We start from the raw sequence: 12,111 nt of genomic DNA, 5'->3' as shown, positions 1-12,111 counted from the left end.
ATACAGTAATAAGCAAAGAACCAATTAATGAACACAATTACTAGTGACCGTTATTTTTTGAGTGAACATAAGGTTTTACATCTTGAAAATACATTTATAATTAGAATTTTGAATACAACTGTGTGTGTGTGTGTGCGTGCGTTTGTCTGTGTATGTATATAAATATATATATATATATATATATATGAGCAATGTGAAATAAGGAAAGTAACGTAGCATTGAATGAAGGCAATACTTATCAATAGTATCAATAGTAATTAGTAAATAAGGTCCAAAGTAAACGCTTGGAAATGTTGTTCTTAAATTGCTTCAACGTATGAATCTCAGGACAAATTTCGCCCCAACGCACAAACGAAAGAACTGACAGTCTCACTTGTGGGACTAGTTGACAAATCGTATTTAGCTAGTATCTCACGTGCGCTTGCAAGCTGCTTCTGCACTTTGTATTCTGTTTGTGTCTTGTTCATTTGTCTTTGACACTGTGCGTCAAGCCATCTGTGCTTTAGACTTCAATTTTATGTCGCAAGCAGGTAAAGAGATTTGCAGAAAATAAGGAAGACATATTTTTCACCTATTTACTCAGGTCATAGTATTAAAAAAAAAAATCTCAAATTGAGGATGCTCAGGGCTTCAATTATTTAAACATGCACCTTAAACAGAGAGAGTCTTGGGACCGTCGACCCTCTTTGAAGTTACAACAAGAGATATTTGGGCGCTTTGGAATCAAAACTGTCGTTACATCAGCTTGTTGTTCATGTCGATCTGTGTCAGTTCAGACTAGGGCTAGGCAATATGACCCAAAAAGTAAAATCTCGATCGACTGATGCAACTTAACAGAAAAAAATAGCATGAAAAATAGCAAGGTAAACCCGCAATCGATATTGTTGTCGTCATAGATGAAAATCAATGATAGTGATGCATACCAGAGGTGGGCAACATCCATATTTTTTGATGGTCTGACATTTGTCAGAGCCCCGCCCCCTTTCCGTCATCATCGGTTCATCATTTTTCAAGCCATACAAAATTGTAATCGTCAATCCATCAGTCCGTTGGTGGACTTTTGGCCAAACCTTTGCCCCCACTAGAGGGTGACATTTGACAGTATTTATTATCTGGTCCGTTATTCGTCAGGCTCTGATCTACTTCTGTCTGTACTCATACTAAATATTTTTTTATGTTTTAGTACTTACACTTAAGGTTAATACTATATGTTTGTGATTCTACAGTGACACTGCAATTGAAACATAACACAGTCACATAAGTTTAACAGGTAAACAAAGCCTACTAAGGGGTTTAACCCTAGGCTATATTACATCATCATGTTTAATACAGAGGACGAGAGTGCAATTTGCAATCATGTCCACTGGATGGCATTATGCCATCAGGGGTCACCAACCTTTTTGAAACCTGAGAGTTACTTCTTTGGTACTGAGTAATTCGAAGGGCTACCAGTTTATGTGAAGACCCTGATCATGTTATTAATTTTTCAAAATAATTAAGAAACATCTGTAGTAAATATGTAAATCAAGTGTAACCTGTAATGTATATGTCATATGCATAATTGTTAGTAAAATTCCTAGAAAATCACAATGTTCTATCACTTATAAACTATTTGCAGAACTGCTACTCATGATACTAGGAGACTACCCAGTCCCTGCGGGTAGCACGTTGGTGACCTCTGCTTTTCATCACCCTCAAATGGTGGATGTCAGTTCTCGTTTATAACTGCCTGCCCTACAACTATAGAAGGGACGGTTTCAATAACATTTGTCTAAATTTGTCTAAATTTCATCTGTCGCACACACTACAAGTGAGACAAAGTATTGCGGAGGTTGAATTTACAACAAAATGTTTTTCATTAGGGAAGAAATAAAAACTTCTATCTTGCGTTTCCTGGCCAAGGGCCAATCACAGAAAGAATGGAAATTTGGTCCACATGCATAGATTGCCTGAAATGCATCCCAGAATGCTCATATCAAATGATAATTCCAATTCCGACATTTTTAATTTGCCTTGTTTTTGAGCAATCTTGTCATTCGTCGGTCCATCAGGCGTCTGTCCGTGACGGACAGTCTGTCGGTGCTGACGAAGTGCCCGTCTCTGATGCATACCTTAATTAAGTAGTTAACTCTCGTAAACTATTATACAAGACCTCAATTGCATGATTTAGCCAATTTTCAAATGTCAATTAAAAAAAAAAAGACAAATTAATAAAATGAATTCAATTTATTGCCCAGCCCGAGAACAGACAGTACTTCTTAGCTGTATGAGTATTTTTCCAATGCTTCACATCATAAAGCACTCACCGAAAATGCGTAAGCGCTTGCTAAAAATGGTCGTTCCATCAATTACGGGCTGATGTAACGACGGTTTTAACCAGTTTTAACCAGCATATTGCCAAAGACTTTAGAATGTGCTAAATGCTAAAACAGCATTTGTTTTTAGATTTTGGCCTCCATTACGCCACAAAAAAAAACTATCAAAACGTTCTTGTTAAAATTCTTCTGATGTCAACTGAATTTGGAACTGATGATGCTCACCAAAAACATTTTAATCATTAGATTTTAGTACTTTGGCAAAATACGTATACCGATGTGAAAATGGCCATATGCTAGCTAAAATTGTACAAAGGAGGATAAAAGTAGACCAAATCAGAAATTGCTGATGTAATACAAAGCTGTCTGTTCAGACTAACTTATTATATTTGGACTATTTAGCTATCCAGTTTTCACTTAGGAAGCCAAGCTATTTGTATTTGTTAATAGTGACAGCAAACCATTTAGTTATATTAAGCTTTATGTTGAATAACAAAAGATCAATTGGGAAATTTGCTAATATTTGAACCAAGCCTCAAAGAATATTCACATTGGGAAGCACAGACCGTAAGCGACTTGACTTTTATGTATGCTTTTTTTTTTTTTTTTAATTAAAATGGTTTTATGGTTTCCCAAAGTGACACAGCATTTTTATTTTTGTCAAATTTTAGCAGTTTCTAATCCTCTTTGGGTTGGTCTTTTACTCTTCTTTAGTCAGCACAGGCATATACACACCAATTGTTGAAAGGACCAAATTAGACTATAGTTGTTTTTTGTTTCAATTGTGCATATGATACTGTATTTTTCGGACCATAAGGGGCTTTAAAAATTATTTATTTTTCTTGAAACTCTTCAGTGCTGCTTTTTATATGTGCCTTACAACCTGATACACTTATACCAGGACGACCTTTAAATAGAAATTTTCAAAAACATACCTATACATTGAGACTGTGCCTTATGAATCCAGTGCACCATATAGACTGCATTTTTCACCTCATAAAAGGCCCCTTAAATTCCTTTAATTTTCTCAAAATCTTTTTTTTTTATAAACTGTTGTGCCTTATGCATGGATACCAAATTGAATTTTTACTTATTTGCCAAACTGCTTTGTTTCCCTTAATGAGCCTTATAAACCTTTCATTGAGACTATGTCGTATAGTCCAAAAATACGTAACATGTGCTAAAGTGCTTGTATGAATTATAATCCGGTACTCGCTATATATATGAACATTTCCAAAAATAAAACCTATGCAATGAGACTGTGCCTTATAAAACCACTGTGCCATATAGTCCAAAAAATACGATAAATGTATCCATATGTATGCAGTGCTCATAACTTAGGACTCTGTATATATATATGGAGATTTTTATGCAGAAACCTGTTCATGGAGAATGCGCCTCACAGTCCTAAAAACACTGTAAATTTGTTAAAGGGTTAATAAAAGATCACTTACCAATATATTAGGTGACCGTGTTTTTTTGGATTATAAAGCACACTTAAAATCTTTTCATTGACTCAAAAATTATTAATGCACAATCAAATCTGATTTACCTTACAGCCCAAATACACTATATATATATATATATATATATATATATATATATATATATATATATATATATATATATATATATATATATATATATATATATATATATATATATGTGGAGAATTCCCCCAATTAAATCTGTACAATGGGACTGCCCCTTAAAAACACAGTTAATTTGCTATAAAATGTATGTCACGTACCATATTTTTTTGTATTATAAGGCACTTTTAAATGTTTAAAATTTCTCATAAATGGGTAGTGCTTTATATAATATATGGATGTCGGCTTTTCGGTTTGTCATAATTGATTCAATTTCCTTCCTATTTACATGTTATGGTCCCAAAATACGCTTCTTTACATCTGTCTACAAACGATTTCCTATTAGTAAAATTAAATACTATTTGTTTAGAGCTAGCTAAAGCTAAAATTGTCTGATTTATTTTCTGTACTGGTTTGTTTCCGTTAATGTGCTGTAATGCACCTTATAGTACAGTGCTCCTTATATATGGAAATTTCCAAAACAAGAGCCGTCTTTTGAGACTGCCCCTTTGAATCCGGTGCGCCTTATAGTCTGAAAAATACCATGATTTTTTTCCCCCATGTATTTTTTAGTCTGTGTTTTGTCTTTCACACTTGATGTGAATTGTGTTGCATTTGTTTTATTGTGGTGAAATTGGCAATTGGGACAATGCAACGCTAACTTCTTCACCGCTTGTAAGCCAATACGCACAACAGTGAAACTCGGGTTTGTCTGCTGTTCAATCATTATAAAGCAGTTGGGTAATGTACAATATAATGTACTCTATGAATACACAAATGGAAAACATCATTTAAGTTATGCATCTGTCTTGCTCGTAAAGAACAATTTTTACTTGAGTATAGGAGTGAACAACTTGGCTATGAGCCAAGCTTTTACACTGCTGGTGATATTGTGAATGGCTGTGTAAATCTGAATAAAGACTCTTTTGTATTTTTTCTCTCCCAGCTCCCTTATTTTTACAATGTAGCTACAGATTGCTTTGAGTTTATCTTTTGCACTCATAAAGGTCAGAGTCCAATTTTATATGGCTTCAAAGACGGGTAAACGACTCCTCATTCCCGGATCAGGTACTTTTTTTTTTTTTTTTGGTGAGAAAAGGTACATTCTGTACCAAGGTTTACAAGTTTGGACATGTGTGGCCTGTGCAGGACTGTGACAATGTGTTTGTGCACAGATAATGCCCCACCAGCCCAATCCCCACCCCACAGATTACTTTGCACGACCAGAAAGTCACAGTAACTGCTGTTTCAGTTTCAGTTGCTGTTCTCATATTTTGACTTCCTTCCTGTCTTTCATGCCGCTGCTTTGTTGCCTCTTCAGATGCTTCCATAAGTTTATTCTGCTCACACTATTCCCTTTAGATTCTTTTCATTTCTTCATTCTCTGTTTGACCATTTCCTCCAAAACGTCCTGCGTCATTTGAATTTAAAAGGGGGGTCCCTTTTAAATTCAAATGGTGCAGCATCACTTCGACAACAATCTTAATTCATTCAACGGCAAGGACGTATTTTCACGTTTTTAAGAGTCCAGACATTCAATCTAAGATACTTATGTATCATTTTAATTCTTGATTATTTTGAAATTAATGTCCGTAATGTACTTATCGATTTAATACTTAAGTATGTGGAATTTAATGTCTGAAAAAAAATATGAAAATACGTCCCCGGGTTTGAATGAGTTAACATCTTCACAGCATAGTCAGGAAGCCAAGTGCAATATTCATCTTATGTAAGAAAGGAAGATATGAGTGGCATTGCTGAGAAGGCTCACTGTAAGTAGAACGGCAACCAAGCCAGGAATATTGAGTCAAGTCTAATTCTTGATGTATGTACAGTACATACATCTGAAAACAGCCACCTTATTAGATTTGTGCAACAACAAAGGCCTCAGCTCATATTCTTTCGGTACATGAAAAATATATATATATACCATAATAATATATTTATACTGTATATGTACACTGTATTTGTATACATTATAAATATGTAAATATAGTAAAAACGTCTGGATGTTTTTATTTTGTTTTTGTAGTACCGCAACTGTCCACTAGATGACAGTGTAGGGTTAGTAATTATACCTTGAACTGTGACTTATCTGGTTGCTGCGCGGATAAGGCTGTATCACTCAAAGTTTAGCTGTCTATCTATCTATCTATCTATCTATCTATCTATCTATCTATCTATCTATCTATCTATCTATCTATCTATCTATCTATCTATCTATCTATCTATCTATCTATCTATCTATCTATCTATCTATCTATCTATCTATCTATCTATCCATCCATCCATCCATCCATCCATCCATCCATCCATCCATCTAATCAGAGGTTACTTTACTCGAAAACACATCACGTACAATCAAATTTATTTATATAGCGCTTAATCATAAGAGTCCACAATGGCATCCCTGAACCAAAGGAGCCGAAAAAAACCACAAGTATACGTCTACATACACACACACGTAAGTTTTTTTTTCTTTCATAGTGGGGACATACCATTGACACAACACATTTCCTAGCTCCTAACGCTAACTTAAACCCTTACAACACATCGTCAAACCCTAACACTTACCCTAACCTCAACCAAAAACCAATTCAAACTTTTACCTTAAAGCGAGTCTTGATACCATACCATTCTAGCATGGGTGAGAATCTGGGTTTTATAAATAATGAAATTGAATAACCTGCTGGAATTAGTTTTATGAACTTATATTTTCCTAAAACAATTAATTAATTCAATAACTATTTTCAAATTATGTTTGAATTGTTTAAAATCTAGCACCTCCTGAAGTACCCCCGGGGGTACTAGTACCCCCATTTGTGAACCACTGCACTAAGACATGGAGTTTAAGCAGACTATTGTCGCATACAGTAAACGTGCAAAGTGCTTTCTGTCATACGTGTACATATACCATATACCAGAACGGGTATTAATTGAAACGGGGGAACCGTGCTTCATTTCCTGCCGCATATTTCCAATTAGGTTGCTCTGCAGTGAAAGCATGGCCTCACTGAATCATTCATGTACAAAGAATGACAAATGTGCAAATGTCACCGTTTGACCCCCGCGGAGACTCCCGAAGAGAAACGTCGCAGCTGCGTTGCAACGAGGGGTGCCAGACCGCGTCGACTGGCAACTTTCCACATTCGAGTGACGCACCGGCAGAGGCTTTCAGAGAGCTCGAGTGTGAAAGATGCAAACTTTGCTTTATGGCTAGATGAAGAGAGGGTGGGAGGGGGTGGGGAGAAGAAAACGACAGTGTCACCAAGGGGGGAGTTAAATGACGTTAATGATGCGTAGGTGTGAAGTGGCTGCGAATCCCAACAGTCTCTTGCTCTTTTGTTACCATGGTTGCTGCGTCTGACATTGTGATGGCGGAGCACATGGAAAATGAAGTCAGGCTCGTGTGCCTACGTGCTGGGGATGGGGGATGCCGGGGAGGAGTGGAGGGGAGGGTGGTGGTTGATATCTATGCGCGTGTGATGGATCGTACCACAGTGGATTGCTGTTTATGCTTCTTTCGAGATCGGAGGGTTTGTTTTCTATTGTGTGGGTCAGTGAGCCTTCCCACGGGGAACATAAAACAGCTGGGCCTCCCCTACTTACCCCCGCACCCCACCCCCACCCAGACCATCTTGATTGCAAGCATGGAGCAGCTAAACGCGCGGAAAGCTGGTTTGAAATGCACACTCAAAATGTGTTCAAACAGGTTGGAGGCATATTTACAAGTGTGTTAGAACAATGGAGGTATGGCCACCCCTAGGGGTACCTGAAGGAACTCCAGGGCGTACTCGAGATTTTGAATGAAACAAACAAACATGCAAAAATCATTTGAAAATGATTACTGAGTTAATTGTTTCAGAAAAATATACATTCATAAAACAAATTTATCTTCAGTAGATTATTCAATGTCATTGTTTTTAAAAGCCCGATTTTCTCCCATACTAGAGTGGTTGGACCCAACTTGTCACGTGCTGCCTCTTGTTACCTGTCAAGTTAATGATTTATTTTTGAGAACATATCTCTACTATGATCACAAAAGAGGAAACTTTATGTTGAATAATTACCTGTAGACAAATATTTAGAATGATTCCTTTTTAAGAACAGGGCTGACACTTTATGTTGATTATTTTTGTGGACAAATATTCAGTAATAATTAAGTTCTTGATTAATATTTGTGAACAGATCTCGACTGTAATCCCGAAAGATGACGCTTTATGTTTAATATTTTTCTGTGAACAAATATTTATTTATAATAATTTCTTTTTGAGATCAGGTCTGACACTTTGTTGGTTGTTTTTTGAGGACCAATATATATCAATAATTAAGTTATTTCTTTTTGATGAGAGATCTCGCTGGTTGCTGTAGAATTGTAAACAACCTTTCACACATGGGTAATTTTGAGTCTTCCATAAGCAGCATTTTTTTCATAACTGCCCCCATACATAGACTTGTGCACAAACTGCAATGCATTACTGGCAAAGCCTGGGCAAAGAAAGCCGCGCAGATGCAAACAGCGAGAAGAAAATCACTGAATCAATGGTCATATTAATTAATGTCAGTTACCCCGGCAACCACCGGCTGAGAAATAAGATCGAGCAAGAGATGAAAGTAAGAGGGAGAGGAAGGCGAGCGAAGAAAAGAGAGGCTAAGCTCAAGTCCCACATGTTGGCTATTTGGTGGTTAAATCCCGACCCCAAATACGTAGAAGTATTCTTCCATTAAAAAATAATTTTGGTCAAGATGTTTCAGATCTGTGTTGCTTGTTAGGAACTTTGCTTCTTTTTTGTGGTGGTGAGCGTGGTTCCAGAGGTGCAGACAAAAACTGCTACCTTATATATAATACCTATTTGCTAGTATATTAGGATGTATTTGCTAGTATGTTTGAGTTTATTTGCTAGTACGTTTGAGTTTAATTGCTAATATGAGAGTATTTGCTAATAGGTTAGGTATTTGCTAGTTTGTTTGAGAGTATTTGCTTGTAAGTTTGAACGTATTTGCTAGTTCGCCTGAGCAAATTTCATAGTGCGTTCCAGCGTAATATTTGCTAGTAAGTTTGAGCATATTTGCTAGTACACATGAGCGTAATTGCTAGTATGAACATATTTGCAATCAATCAATCAAATTTTATTTGTATAGCCCTGAATCACCCAAGTCTCAAAGGGCTTCACAGGTGAAAAGAGGTCATGTCAAGACTTCTTTTGAAAAAAGAAGTCGTACAGAGACATATTTTCATTGTAGCTACACAATGGCATCCCTGCTCACAGCTCCCAGAAGGGGAAGGAAAAACTCAAAAACCCCAATTTGGGGAAAATCAGAAACCTTCAGAAGCAAACACGGGAGGGAGGAACACCCTTCCAGGCTCAACAGGTTGAAGTGGATGCTGCGTGTACCAATACAGACAAATACAGATACACAATACAGACAAGTACAGATATACAATACAGATTACAGAAAGCATATTGTGCCATATAGTGCAATGATGTCTTGACAGCAGGCGAAGCCATTGGGCAGGAACCTTCCCACAGTCCAGCCAAGTGGACCGCAGGTGGTCGATCTCATAACCCGCGATGGTCGATCAGCGCAGAGCCAAATAGGGGCGTTCAAATAATCTTTCACCAGCTCGCTAGCCCCCTCTCCGAGCCGGGAGAAGGGGGCAGGAAAAGGAAGAAGAAAGCTGCGGACAGGCCAATTAACTAAATGCTTGCAAGTATAAATGTGTTTTTAGTCGGGATTTCAAGATTTCTACTGAGGTGGCTGCACGAACTTCCATAGGTAGGGCATTCCAGAGTACTGGCACCAATCCCGCTTGTTCGGCTGAATGTACCAGCAAGTAAGCTCCAGTGTACTAGCTCGATCCCTACTTGATCCCGCGGACTTCTTTTGGGCCCGCGAGGTCGATGACAAACCGACATTTTGTGACCGAAGTTGTCGGGTGATGCTAGGTCGACGAGATAGGAAGGATCTAAGCCGTGTAACATTTTCTAAGTAATTAACAACACCTTAAAATCACATCTCATGTATATTGGAAGCCAATGCAGTTCAGCTAGTAGCGAAGTAATATGATCATTTGCTAGTACGCTTGAGCGTATTTGCTAGTAAGTTTTAGCATATTTGCAAGTATGTTTGAGCATACTCAAACATCCTAGGTACACCCAGGCGATCAAAATATTTCTACTCTGCACTGTGACTGCTCGCCACAGTTGTAAGTAAAATGTAGCACCACGTTTGTTAGTACGATCGGGCGTATTTGCTATTACGCTTGGGTGTATTTGCTAGTGCGCTCCAACATATTTGCTAGTACGCTTGAGTGTCTTTGCTAGAAGACTGAAGTTGATTTGCTAGTACGCTCGAGCCTACTTGCTGGTACATTCAGCCGAACAAAGTATCTCTACTCTGCACTGCTTGCTACACTTGTAAGTAGAGTGTAGCACCACACAGATGCAGTCAGCTAAGTTAGGTTTTTGTTAAAATCGGACAATGTCAATATCAATCAATATACATACTGATGTCCGTATCAATATCGGTCCACCCCTTCTCAGGACAGAGTCTAAGTCATCTGCTGTTGAGACAACTCTCTCGCTAGGGACCGAGGTAGCAGGTACAGCGAAGGAACAATGTCGCAACATGGCGAAATTAGAACAAACACACTCACACAAGGTGATGCACTCCTTTGCCATGTAAGCAAACGTCCTTCAATTGCAGGGCGCACTAATGGAACGGGATTTTATTACTTTCACACTCTGTGTTTATGAAGTGCGCAGTCACTGTGAGATACCTTTCCTGGGCAGGGTAACTCCATCCATCTGCTGTTAGTGCAACAGCGCGGGCCATGAAACAACTCCGTTCAACAACTGCACATGTGTGTCTGTGTGTGTATATATATATATATATATATATATATATATATATATATATATATATATATATATATATATATATATATATATATATATATATATATATATATATATATATATATATATATATATATATATATATATATATATATATATATGAATTAAATAGTCCATCTGGCTCCTTCTCACAATCTATTACTGTATATATAGATATACACACGCACACACGCATACACAGTAGCTATAGATAGATAGATAGATAGATAGATAGATAGATAGATCGATAGATAGATAGATACACACGCATACATAGAGACTGAACTGGCTCTAATTTACTGTCTCATGATGTATACTTCTTGCCACCAGCAGTTTGGGTCTCCTGTAAATTACTAATGTTTACTGATTATAATTTGTTATTTGTGATAGGAGTCGGTTCATGTTTCGTGAGACAAGCCTTCGTTCTTGTGGGAAATGAACGAGAAGAGACTTCGTGTTTCATTAAACCGAAACCCTCACACAAGGTTTGAAGGTCCATGGAGACATAGGACGCAAAGAAGTGAGTCACAGCATCTCACACGAGCGACAATGACTCATTCTTCCTCTTGGTTGAGACGAGACTTCACAAATATCTGCAATATCCGAAGAAATCTAATACATGCTATCCAAAGTAATATTTACACCACATAAATTGACCAATATTAGAAAAAAAAGTTTAAATGAATGTTTCACAGTTGTGTTGTTTCAAAAACAGAGCATTAATATTTTTGTGCCACCACTGTGTATTCTGTTATTGATGACTCCTTAGTGTTACACTTTTTTTGGAGGGGGGGCACTTGCATGCATGGAAGCGTGTGTGTTGTAACGAGCAAAGGAATGTCCCAATAGAGTCATTAAAGTCTTGAGACGTGAGTCATTGACTCCAATTATGATTTAATCTGCATGTGGGTGAATAATAAGAGGGAGGATGTTAGTCACGGTAAGACTAACTGTGTGTACACAAACACACAAACACAGACTGCTCGGTCAAAAGGTTCTGCCGCTTAATCGGGGACATCTGTTCTCTGAATTAAATAATTAATTGCAACGGTCGACACGTTTCAACCAAGACCCGCAAATTTACTTAGAACCAAGGTGGGCGGAGTCAAAGTTAGTGTAATTGTATTCCAATACAAAACTGCTTTGAAAACATAAACTAGTATATGTTATGTCTTGCCTAGGACCAGTTTGCACTGGAAAATTGTCTTTTTTTTTTTTTTTCCAACTGGATCAAGTCCGTCTGCTTTAAAATAGGTCAGGATATATATCAAACCGTCTTATACTGAAGAGATATATCTTGCATGGAAA

The sequence above is a fragment of the Hippichthys cyanospilos genome, chromosome 13 (genome assembly GCF_059441005.1).
Source record: "Hippichthys cyanospilos isolate Australia breed blue-spotted pipefish chromosome 13, RoL_Hcya_1.0, whole genome shotgun sequence".
Classification (NCBI taxonomy): Eukaryota; Metazoa; Chordata; class Actinopteri; order Syngnathiformes; family Syngnathidae; genus Hippichthys; species Hippichthys cyanospilos.
Note: the sequence above shows the minus strand (reverse complement) of the source record.